We start from the raw sequence: 14,096 nt of genomic DNA, 5'->3' as shown, positions 1-14,096 counted from the left end.
GGCATTGGTTTACGCAACTCGTTATGGGTCATACGTTTTCTAGAAGATTATAAACATACTACTGTTGTTCAGTGATAAATATTATTTCGATTAAGTAATTCATACAAGTTTTATTCTCTCGCCTACCTATAAAATCAAAAGTTATTAGTTTAACGGTTACACGCCACACGCCAGGTGTCTTAGATTTTATGCTTCAATTAAAATTGTGCCTTCAACATAAAAATACATTGCAGTGTTTAAATGAAAAGAAAATGTAAATCATAATAATTATTAAAGTAATTAATTAGTAAATAAATAAGCATAAAATTTCTCTATGTTTTAACCTTGTCTTAAATCTAGCGATTTCACGACAATGTTTTGTTACGCTAAAATATATGTCGAGGGCTTTAGTAAAGGTTATTGTCCAAATATTATTACTTGTGTTAACGATTCACCTAAATTTATTCTTCGCAGAAAAAGGTTCAGAGACATGATGTAAGATTCAAACTACTCGTACTCCAGTTATTTTGAAACTAAAGCTTAAATGTAATATAAGAAAAATTCAAGAAGAATGTACAAAAATTACGAGGATAATAAGTTCCCAATAGACTAATACTAGGTTTGCCTACTTTCAACATAATATATACCAGAAATTATTAAAATTTAATCGTCGCCTTGTTTATGGCCAGTGTTGACCACTTGCCCTCAGGTGGTCCATTTGCCCGTACGCCTACCGATGTTTAAAAAAGAAAGTTTTTTTAATATAGTAGTTATTTCCTTTCTGTAATAACATTTTATTTATTCACTTACACTAATGAAAACGGAGCATTCGTGCATACTTTACTAGCTCGCGCCTGGCGCAGTTTGTCGGCAATAAGTTACTTGTAATAATAACTAATTTATTTCAACAGGCGCTTTTAGGAACCAATTCACTTTAATTACATTTAAGAATTTAGCATAATTTTGTCGATATATATGCTATGTAATGAGCTGAGAAACCAATAGTTAGTAAAATTTCATGTTAAACGAAGATTGTTGGTTCAAACTCAGGCAAGTGGCAATGGCAACCACTGAATTTCACTTAAGTGCTTAATTAGTTCTTATAATTTATTTCCCCAATTGGCATAAAAGGAAAAACTCGCGAGAAAATCGAAATGTGTCGGATGAAAATCTAGTACATGTCTTTCCACCATTGTTTAAGTAATCTCCTAACCTGTTCAAACCGAGAGTTGTCTTTCCCAGTTGTGGGACATGTACAAACTATAACTTTTATTTTACCTTTGTGTGCTATGCTGACGTTAAAAATTTTGTAAAGTTATTAAAGTTAAATAAATGTAATTTTTTATAATATATAATTTTTGTAAGTACTATCTTTGGTAGTCTTAAATGTTAACTGATATTATGTGTATATAATTTTAAGTAAGATCGTGTCGCACGGTCGTGATCTTTGTTTTGAAGAGAATTTACTTTTAGAAATACCTCTTCATTCGCTATATTATTGTACTACCTACTTTACCTTTCAAGCTATTCGTTTGTCTAACTTTCATCCTCTGGTTTGGACGCTTCACTAGAATTTATTTAAATTATTTATGATATGCAGTTAAAATTATCTTAATAATAGTTTTAAACTTAAATTTAACTTCATTTACATATTATTTTATTTATTTTTATTGTTATTTTAAGTATAAAAGCTTAAACCCATAAATATTATTGAAGACGGGCTATGTATATTGTTTTTTTTAAATAAATAAATTTGCAATTAATGTAAGAAAACGATTGCTAATTGCTATTTATATTCCAACTTGTACGAAAAATAACTCACGATTTGAAAACATGGTTGAAAAATACAGCTAAGCCAAATATTTCAAAAATTTGATATATCTATTCTAAGTATGAATCAATCAATTCTTGTAATTGGCCTAACAGACAGGTTGCCTGCCATTTGTCAGACGTCTAAGGTGAATAAAGTGTTCATTCCCATTCAATGAGTTGGTATCTTCGTTAACCGTTTCATGAATATATTCATCGTATAATTTCGTTCACTATTCTCTATTCCTAAGTATAATAGCAATTGAATTCATCTACGGGTACCTATGAATGCGCCTGCCTTAATATGAAATGGACCGATAACGTAAATTTTAGTTATATTTTACGTTTTAGTTTCTGAGTGTAGATATCATCATAATTATATAGTATTGCAAAAATATTTTATCAAGGTTAAACTTTTCTGCTAATCGGATGAATATAAAATTTTAGGTATTTCAGGCTGACATAGGCGATATACCTACGTGTATAAAATACAGTTATATTTTATTTATTATCTTCGACATCCGACTATGATAGATTGGTAAAGTAGTCGGAGAGAAAATTGTGGTTACGCGGGAGCATTTTAAGCGCCCATTTCTAAAGTTATAGCTGATATATCAAAACTTTGTATAAAAAAAATATAGTTTAGAAAAATGAACACTGTAGGACGACCATTATTCCAGGTTTCCGGAAAAAATGTTTATTAACAATGCAAGTGGAGAGTGTATTTATGACAACTGGCATGTATTGGATGAAATTGAAACACACATTCAAACAGCAAAAATATTCATGAATACACATAAGTAAAAGTACTTTAAGACCTACTATAACATAAATTATTTGAATTTACCCGTGTAAAGAACGGACTCTGATTATTTATAAAAGAAGCTTTCTTTTTTTAAATAGGTTGTAAATATTCATTCATTCCTCTTCAATAAAAGGCGATATTTTTCTAACTTACTTTTTTGATTATCCGGACCTCGTCTCAGTTAATACAAAAGAGCAATACAAAAACTGATTTATTGTCTAACATCTTAGATTGTCACTTAGAATAAAGAGAAAGTTGACGGCCAATCATAATATTAAATTTTGGTAACGCTCAATGCAATCTATAGAAAGTGCAAATTGTTAGTAACATTTTAGAACTAATATTTATTTTTTATCGCAATTAACTTTCAATCTTTCAAGTTTTATACCTATTTGAATTATTTTTTTATAATTGGTTTTGGGCTTAGTCAATTTATATATTGTACGGTTTTTAATAAAGTATGTATTTTGTTATTTAGTTGTCCCCATGTGCCTACGGTATTTTTTTAGCAATATTTGCTATTCATGGTTGTGGATTTTTTATGAATATAAAGCGAATGAGTTATGTAGAGGTAAAACAGATAAGTAGTCGCAATAAAATAGTAACTTTTAAAATTACGTGTAGGATTGACCCTTATAGTCTGTAAATTTTGAGTTTGATGGAAAATAATTATAATGAATAAAACAAATTAAAGATGAATTGATGATCGCCTTTTTTGAAGTCTTAAAAGAACAAGTAGGACTATTGTTTAATGCTAAAATGTTATAAGACTTTTTTAATTTTCAGTATTTACACAGTTCCATTTTTCTTTCTAGAAATGCGGGATTACCGTTAGATTTCCACAGGGATTATGTGCCTAAAGGTACAGTGCTTGTTTACTCTGTAGTATTTGCCCTTAATTTGCAAAAGGTTTTCAGAGGACGTTAACATTTTTATAAAGTAATAAAAACATTGAATTTTAAATTTAAGACATAATAGAGCTTAAGATATAATATCATACTGAACTTCTTTTATTATCAGGACATAATTTTTTTTCGGTATAAAAGAGCATTTGCCTCTATCAACGTTCCAGCTGTAATTGATCCCTTTGGAATTAATCGTGATGACGGCAAAATGCCTGACGGACTGCCACTGATTCCCTAGAGTGCCCTATTATCCATTATCTATGATTGTGGCCTTGATGCTGTCAAAAAAGACCGTTCAATCTTTGTCTCTATAAATGTATATATTTTTTATATTATTATACTATATTTACACCCATTCTATGTTATGTTAGTTTTTTCATTATTATCTCTACTTGCACTGAGTTAAATTTAAGGAAAAAATCAATAAATTATATATTTTTTTATACAAAAGTTGACTAAACGAGATCTCGAAATTTGTATCGCTATGATTTATATAATAAAAGTACATAGGATAAATAATAATACAAATGTTGATGGAAACGACTCGTGTCGTTTATCCGGCTTAACGGCGCTGAATGAAAATAAAACATTCAGATTTTTTTTATATATTGCAACAACACAGAATGCATCCGGCACTAATAAAAGTTTTTCGTTGAAATAGAAACGTAGCGTATTTCATTGTCCTTTCATTTTGAGTATTTTTCTATTGTGATACATAGGAACGGTTCCAGTTATTTGATGGCGTTTATTATTTAGTTTAAAGTTTATTGTTCAATAACTGTCTCATCTTACGTAAGTGTCAGGGTTATAATAAAACTGATATTGATATCATTAGTTAACGTTAAATTATATAACTTAAAAGGAAGCAAAAAGTTGTAATTAACTTTTTCTATATATATATTTGATTTATGAAACTATGTAGTTGTTTAATTTTAGATAATTGTTTCAGTTTTTGAACTAACTGTAAAAGTGGAGTATTTATTGATTTACTGTATTATTTATTTATTTGTCCTACGAATATATTATTTTAAAAGTATTATTATGTTACATTACATATGCTACATAGTATATAATTCGAAAGCGATATCAAGCGTCGAACATTTCTCGATTTCTAAATGTACGAACAGATAGACGTTTATAAATATAAATAAGAGAAAATGTACTGTTTAGAACGAAACATGGCTTCAGAATTATTTCATTCAGCATCGGCTTTTCGGTTATTCTCTCTCTTTAATTTTGCATTTCGCATGTAAATAAGATGAGAGTTTATATTAAATAATAAGTACATTGCTATCTTTTTGGATATATATTAGTTATATTTTTTTTTAGATAATATTAATAGAAGATAAGAAATATAAGTGAATTAAAAGAGATTATTTATAAAACAACAACAAAACAAAACACAACGAAGCTGGTCATGGAGTAAGTTAATTACTTTTTTAATTTAAATAATATGACTATTAAATGCAAATAAATAAAGTTAAGAACGTAATAAAAAGCTTAACTTTACTTGAATATAATTTCAAGCGCTAATAAACTTAAAATAAAACTGATTACGATAAACTCAAAATACAAAACGCCCTAGCGTACATTTTATCGTCGCTTAAGCGTATTATCGGAGAAATTAAAACTTAATCTTAAAGTAATAAAAATCTAGGATAAACGCAGTAATTATATGATTCAAGGACATATTTAATGTTGAGACTCGATTTAAATAAACATATTTATTTCCTTCACAATTTACATCTTTTAGTCGAATAAATAAATTATATATTTCGTACCTTTAGCCCTCGTCAAATATTCATTTTATAAATATCCATTTATTTACAGCAACGTAAGCTTGTTCTCAAAACGAGTTTTTTTTTAATTAGCTCCAATTAATAAAATAAATAAAATAAGAATACGCTTTATACTGAGTATGGGAAGTTGATTTATAGTCAATTCCTATAAAGGTTTAAAAAGATGATTTAAATAAATATATACACTAGTGTTGACCAGTAGTCGAAATTCGAATATAATCATTAATTTGCTTGATTCAAATATTTCTTTTTCTAATTACATAGCTACTATTTTATTTCCATTCTTTGTAGTCAACACTAAATATCTTTTATAGAAAAATAGAAGAAAATCTGTCGACGAACAGAAGAAAAAGGTGTTTTCACCTTTTATATGCAGATAAAGTATGTTTTCACCTTTTATATGCAGATAATAATAAATTTAACTAGAGTAAGAACGAGTAGTTCTTGAATAAATGACAGTACCTGTCTGATCTGATCTGATGTCGAAATCGAATAAATAATAATAATTTATCTATAATGCTATTTATTTTCTACATATAATGTATCATATAAACTCAATACTAAACTCAGATATTGTTTTAAATATAATTTAAATGTTAATTTAATAGCAGATTCCCTGAAGCAGCATTTCTGCAATTCCCTGACGCAGACTCCTTTAGTCAGCGTTTAACAAAGAAGCGAGTCAGCGTTTTGCGTACTTCAGTTTCCTTTAGGTAATTTTCGGTTTTTTTCAGCTTAGTCTTATTTAATAAATGTTATAAGCTTAGAAATAAATAAAGGTTAACTAAACATATATTAAAATAAACTTACTTTGATATGTGTTAAGAAAATCATTATAATTTAACATTTAAAAAAAAATTACATCTCCCAGTATCTTTTGTAACTACATCCAAATGCAATTTGAATTGCTTCCATTTCAAATTGCATTCAAAAAGCATATTTATTTTAGAAAACAATACAAATATTCTTACAAAAACATGTCTAACAACCATCACCGGAACTCGTACTATAATAGACTCTAAGCCCCCGTTTACAAAGGAGAAGATGCTCCAAGTAGAATACATATGGAATCCGACTTATACATATCCAAAGAAAATATATAGATAATAAAATATAGTTTCAGTACATTATTTCATATAGTAAAAGCATATAACACCGCATTTACACATGCGTACTGGCGAGGCTTGGCGATATTATTATAATATGACATTTAAAAAAGGAATCTAATTTCGCCCTCACATATTATTGTGCATATTATAGACATGTTACATAGCAATAATGTCAATTGTCATGTACCTAGATAGACAGAGACTAGACTAGACAGTACTACACCAAGGACTTGTAGATATCTGTGTCTGAAATCAAGTAATGCCTCATAGAACTTTCAATAATGGGTTATAAAAAACACTGTACACCCGAACCCTACAAAGACACAAGACTACTCACCAGAAAATTACCCTGAAACCATTTTACAGAATTGGGATCTTTGGTACTATGATATCGAATGAAGTCGAGTTCCGGGGTAATTTGAAAGGAAAAGCCATATTACCTTCAGAACTACTAGGGGCGAAAATATATTTTGACCTCGTATGGAGTTCTCACATTTTTGGGTCGGCGCACCCCAGTGCGATCCCAAAAGCGAACAGTTTCGAATAGTGGAAAATGTTAAATTTACTAAAAAGATACATTGGTTCACTGTGTGTGTTCCTTAGACTCTACAATAGGGAGTTCGGAAGAGTTATTCGATTATAATACCACCTTACCTGTTTTTCGCCCCGCCTGTTTGATTGCTCGTAAAAAATTCTAAAACAAAACACTAATAGTTTTTTTCATACATTCTCTCATTCTCATCGCCACCAATATTTAAATTGATTCTGTAATATTTTATGTCTTATTTAAAAAAAAAGACTTCATTGAATAGTGCAAAAAGTTAATCTCGAAATGCAATGTCCTACAAAGTCGCAAAACAGGTCGCCTAAATGTGTTTGTATTTTAATCATTAGTGATGGACAAGTAGCAGCACAGGTTTATCCCATCGTGTACAACACATGAACATGTAACGACGATACTTTTTTGCGATGTACAGCGACTCCTTTTAAAAAGCCTTGCTTTCGCATTGCTTGGGGTTCTTTTCAACAGCGTGTAATTAAACGTCATAGCTGTACATTTCCCGGCATGTCGATATGCCAATTACGGAGAACGTGTATATCAAAAACAGAGTAATTATTGCACAGAATTTAGACATTATTTTTTTAAAGAAGCATATTTTGTAAAACTTTGGAAAATCTTTCTTTTCCAACTAGTTCCGAAACAACACTGAATCTAAATTTATTCGGTTAACTATGCAGTTTTTGGAGACGTTTTCTGTGGTTTGGATGGGGTTTTCTGCAAAACCGGTCGAGAAATCCACCAAGACTGCATCCGATCTGTTTGATGTCTATCTTTTATTATCTTGAGTTCAGCATTAGTTAGGGCTGATGGATGTAAGGTTCAATTGCTCCCGACGAATAAATAATCCAGGGTGATATTTGGTAAACAGAGCGGTCAAGAAACACCGCATCTGCGTGATGACATTTTCAATTCAATTAATAAACAAGTTTATATCTATATTAATTTCTGTTTTAATTGGATATTTAGATTTTCAACCAAACTTTATTTAAAAAAATATATATAAATGTGAATAAAATATATGTAAATATATAAATATATTAAATATTTTTGCCTAGCGCTAATTATATTACGTATATTATGCATTAACATACATGTACAATGTACATGTCACCACGACAGATTAGTTTTTTGTTGATGGTATATTTTGTTTAGTACTCTGTTGTTTAGTTACTCTGTACATTTAATTCCTCTGTTTGTTTACCTACACTTGACCAGTAATGAAGAGATTGAAACGATAATGAGGATATGGAAAGTGCGTAGCTTCGAGCTATATCGGTTCGAGACACCGACATTTGTTGTCAATTTAATGCAATAATAGGTGGTTGGTTGGTAGGTTTTATACGTTTATTTTAAAATACTATAGGATTAAACAAGTAAATTTATTTTATTGGGCAGTTCTTATTAATTCCTCTTATTAGTTGGCCAAGCTGAATTGGATAATGTACTGGGTTATTATTTATAGTAGCTGATCTTCCCGATTTCATGCGGCAATAATTAAATATTTATCTAACAGATAATGCCCCATATTTTTTTAAATAATGAGATTTTAATAAAAATACTTAAAATCAACCTAAAGTGTGCTAATTATATCTAAAAGTGGTATAGACTTTCTTAGACTTCAAAAAAGTAGGAAGTCATAATAGTCATAGACAATAATCTTCGTTTTTTTTTTATCGAAGTCAGTTCAGTAAACTATTTTATGCATTAACGTTTATTAATCCTCAAAAATTTCAAATACTTAGTAATATATTCCTCATTATTTTATCAGTTTCAACTATTGCTCTAAATAAAAAACACACTTTTCGTTGAGATCAATCTGTAAATTCCCTAAAAATTTAATGAGTATTTTTATTGTCAATTCGAAATAAACAAACAAATAATTTATAGAATTACTACTAACGTTTGACATATTTTCAGGTCACTTAAACCATAAAAAAATTATAGTATCAACCATACAAAGGCCATAAGAAAAATAATTGTTTTGTTAATGATTTCCATGAAACCTCTTAGTCTTTTTCGATTTGTCACTCATAAAAGTAAGGTATTATTAATTTTAAACCGTTTATATTTGGTCTAAAAAAATATGATGGTATTATTTCTCATTATAATAACTTACTTATCCTGAAATTATAATAAGCATAATCTGTATTTGTTTTATTTTATGTATCATTTTGACCGTAATCTGTTAAGAAGTATGAAGCTACTATCTGGGTTGAACTTTGTAAATTGTTAACACGTTTGCCTTCCTTTTTAATTCTTTAAAAGTGATTTATTTTTAAATAATATCAACTATACTTAAATTTTTAAGGAAAAAAGTAAACGACGCTCAGATAGGGGTTTTATTTTTTATCGGTCAGAAGAATATAGTTTGCGTGTAAAGGTTGCCATTTGCCTAATTTTTTTTTTATAAATACTCAATGTGGTTCTACGTAGAAGAATAAAGGTTTTATATATAATTCCTGCATTTTATCATATATGATTTATCAATTGTGCCTGTAATTAAACTAGCTAATTCAATATTAACTAGAACACATAAACATAGCGTTGCTTGGTCGTTGAATATTTAGTGAGCGGGTAGGAATTACCTACATAACATAATTTCTAATCGACGCATAAACTAGACTGATCAAAAATATTATGTGCGTCCGTAATTTATTTTGCTGTGGCATTTAATTTTTTACCTGTTGAATGTAAAAATTTAAGAAAAAAATATTAATTATTTGAATTGTATAAACGACAGATGTCAATCGAACGATAAATAAAAAAAAACTGTATTATAAAAAATCTGTCGGCTTAATGTTATCGTACAGAGCACATACACTCACTACCGTCGTATTATTATAATCTTAAATATCGAACAAACATGAATGACTGAAAATTATTTTTGATAATACATTTGGGAATATTTTAAAATGACTGACTGACATAGGATGCAAATGAAGCAGGATGAAATTCTGCACAAGAATCATTATGAAACGTAGGTAACGTAAGCACTAAGAGAAGAAAGAGAAAAAGGTGAAATAGGGCATGAAAGAGTGGGTCGAAGTTCGTCTTTTTTCAATGTTTGAAATATAGAATACTTATGTCTTTCTACTTGCACGTATGAATAAGTCATTGGTAAAAGCGCAACCGAGTTTCTTCGCTTATGGATAAAAGTGTGTATGTGTGTTCGAATATTTAATATAAGAAAATTTTATTTAAAAAAGAAAACCGACTTTTACTGGACTAGGCTGGAATGGTAACCGGATGCCGACAGATGTAAAACATCGATTTTATCGTTTGTAATATCAAATCGATAAATAAATATACAGTAAAAGATAGATGGTTTACATCAATAATAATATAGTATACATATAAAAAGCCTTTTATATTGTGGCTTGATTAATTTTATTTCACATGTACAGAAAACATCGTGAAAACATTCCGAATTTCCATGAATTCTTCATTAATGTTGATATAACGAATACACTTACTTTAAAACTGTTTAAAAATGTTTCTCACAAATGTTTGCATTTATTTTTATGCTAATTTAATTAGTAAAAAAGATATGGAAGTAACTATAATATGTTTTTACTATTTTAATTAACATTATAATACATTAATTTGAATAAGACGAAGACAATGACAGTCCTGCAATTGAACATGCTTTTGTATAACATTAATGTCCACTTAATATATCATTTGACGCAAATTATAGATAAAATATTCTACACGGACAATAAATGTTATTTAATTTGCAATTTTTCGCATGCATCTAAACTACACTGTACGTGATGTATTTTCCTTGCGGACGGGTCAAATGACACAATAGCGCGAGAATACTCAGTGAGAATAATATCTCTTACTATGTTTTAAATGATGTCTATAAAATAAATAATTGTATCTACATGATAATTAAGAACGCTAACAGTAAACGAATAAATAAAAACGAATTAGTTAAACGTAAGATATCACATACAAACATTTAGTTATATTTTAATGACTGCAACATGTATTAACATTCCTAAAAGAGTATCTTACTGGATAAATTCCAAATAAACGTTTAGATAAAGACAAAAAATATACTAAATAGAAATAAAGACCATACGCGTAATTGCAGTTTCGATTCAGATAATATAAATTACACGAACATAATACTTCCATTTAAGATACTAGAAGTGACAGAGATATTCTGTATATTAAAACTATTTATAAAAATAGAGAATATAATCAATCAGATTACTTGTAAGTATTTATTGATCGCTGATTATAATCCGAATAAAAAATAAAGTGTTTTTAAATATTGTAATTAAATGTGGTAGATACTACCTCCCACAGGGCAACGTAGTTATTCTACCAGAGAATATTAATACTCGTAATTAATAATCGTAGTGATTCTGTTTGAAGGATAAATGAGCCAACACTGACTCATTTATCCTTTTATAACGGAAATAAAGGATATAAAATCTTAGAAACCATGGTTGGAAGCAATCTTTGGTCTTATGTTGGTGTGTTTTCTAGCCTATTTTGTGTAGCAGATTTCAAGGTACGAGGTTTCAAGGAACGGGACAGGTCAATAAAATAAAAATGGAGTTTTTCTGTAGAAATATTCTCAGTAGTCCGAAGTTTGGAAGATGGCAGTATTAATACTTCTTGGCTATAGCCATAACATCGGGTTATAATGCTACGCACACACAGGTGCACTATAATATGTCCTACATGTTAGATTCATAGGGACGAGTCTTGCTTGAAAATGGCTCCCAAGAACAATCGATTGAGAGTACATTACTAAATTCCTTCTGCACCAATGTCTACTGTAGATATATAATATTAATTATTTGAATTGAACCTAACCTAACTATCTTGATAATTTACTCGTACGTCTTCCTAAAAAAATAATAATTGTTAATATTTGTTTTTATTTGTAAATAGCGTCATTACTACATACGTTTTGAACGTTTATTTTTAAACTAATTTTAAATAATACTTTATAAAAAAATATAAAAAAATCCTTTTCTTGTATAAGTTTTTAGTAATAACTTATGAATACTAAAGGTTTTAGTATTGGGACCCTTGTGGCTCCCGTGGAATAGAATAGCCACCTCGTTAAAACTCAGGTGATGTAGAATCTGACTTATCCATATCTATTAATCCGGCACGTAAGCACTTTAACCACCCGTATTGTGGCGAGAACCAAAGCCCCAAAACAGCCAAAAGGAGATTTCTTCATGTAATTTATAAATAAATGGGATAAGTGCAAGTGAATGAACTACTAAGGAATTTTGTGAAGTGGCAGAATAATAGTATAGTTGGTGACAACTACCAGATGAACCCGCAAGTAATCAGTATCCTGTCTTAGTTATCTTTTGTATGTATGATTGCATGTATATTACCAAGTAGGCATTCATTTATTCTTTAAATTGTTTTTTCTAACAATTTTGCTATAAAATTTGCGCTCCTATGGTATAGTAATGTTATGCCAATAACGAAATAATGTCCAAAGTGTATTTCCATTAAATCAGATAAACGATGCATATGCGAAAGACCAGTCTTTAAAAATAATTTATTTTTAAATATAACATTTTAAAGTTAATTCCTAATTTATTTTTAAATCTCTTCAAACTTAATTATATCCTCGACCGTAATCACGGCCTATTAGCCATTCGAAACGTGAACTTTCATTGTTTCGCTGAAGATTTTAGATAATGGCTGCCCACATATCTAATATACGACTTGTTATCTGAAATCTCAGTATTCAAGTTTATACAGGATCAGCGACGCGTTAAAATAATGTTCAATTTAATTTTATAATTATTAATATTAATTACTGAACAAGAAATTTACGCTCGTTGGTTATATTTAATCTTCTTAATAGTAAGATAAAATGAACACATTTACGATATATTTGATATGATACAGCTGCAGAGAAATGGAACAATTACCAGTAGAGATATTCTTTATTAACAAATTCGAAACTCACCGCATAAAACTATTGTTAAATGCAACATTGACTCTTAATAAAATGATAACAATTTATCGATACAAAAATTATATGTCTTTAGTCGATTTTCAACATTTCACAAGTGAGATACAAAGTTGGGATAATAATAAACAACCTTTAATGTTCAATGATAATTATGTACGTTACCAAAACCAAAACGTTGTGAGAATTTTTCTAATTTTATTCCAGGCGATTGGTAAAAAAATATTTAAATTCAAATACAAATTAAGACACCCACATAGTAATCTTAACAAAAACCTTTATGAAATCATTATAATATTCTTCACATTAGTTTCAATCAATAATAACCGTACCACAAGAAAAATATATAAAATAAACCAATTTGGTTCTAACTTAAATAATAAATATATTTTTGAATAGTTTATTAACGAAATTAAACATATTTAAGAAATGTTTGAAATATCTCTTTAAATATTCAGGAATATTGTATGTACCTATTTAATTGCATTTGTACCATTGAAATTTGTCGACGATATTTATTGTTTAAAAATATATTGTGCACATTATAATTTGCATCTAACGGACGACTATAAATATTAGTATTATTAAAGAAATAACTGTGATTAATTTCTTCTGGTACCGACAAGATGAATATTATAATCTATATTCTATAATCTTCCTACAAAGGCTATATTTTTAGATATTACGAGTTTTTAGAATTAAAAGAACGTTTCTTACATATGCATATATACTATTCACGGGAGATATCACAAAATGTTGTCGGTATATTCTGTGATATTTCTTAGGCATTTGATTGTGTGGCACACGAAATGCTTTTACTTAAACCTAATCACTATGGTGTTAAACGTAAAGCTCTTAATATCATTGACTCATACCTAACTCAAACAATTTAGCATATTTTTATAAATAGGATAGTCTGCTGGGTCATTGTTAAAAATGGGCGTTACACAGGTATCAATTTTGGGTCCTTTTCAATATTTGGTGTAAATATATGATCTCCTATTCCCATTTTAATGATATTTGTGGAATTTACTTGTTATCTGATGATAAATAATAACCATTTAAAGTTAACTGGAAAACACTAGATATGTCGATGTAATTATCACTAATATAGAATTGGTTCGCAACTAATAATTTTGTTTTAAAAGGTAAAATGTGTAGGGTTT

General features: G+C 28.8%; 1 protein-coding gene across 1 annotated transcript in view; it reads left to right on the top strand.

Moving 5' to 3' along the window:
* LOC113402505 (probable oligoribonuclease) overlaps positions 1 to 14,096 on the top strand; it is a 211,104-nt gene that overhangs the window by 48,897 nt on the left and 148,111 nt on the right. The gene's annotated exons all lie outside the window — the stretch shown is intronic.

This window comes from Vanessa tameamea, chromosome 11 (genome assembly GCF_037043105.1).
Source record: "Vanessa tameamea isolate UH-Manoa-2023 chromosome 11, ilVanTame1 primary haplotype, whole genome shotgun sequence".
NCBI lineage: Eukaryota > Metazoa > Arthropoda > Insecta > Lepidoptera > Nymphalidae > Vanessa > Vanessa tameamea.
Note: the sequence above shows the minus strand (reverse complement) of the source record. Positions and strands in the feature narration are given on the sequence as shown.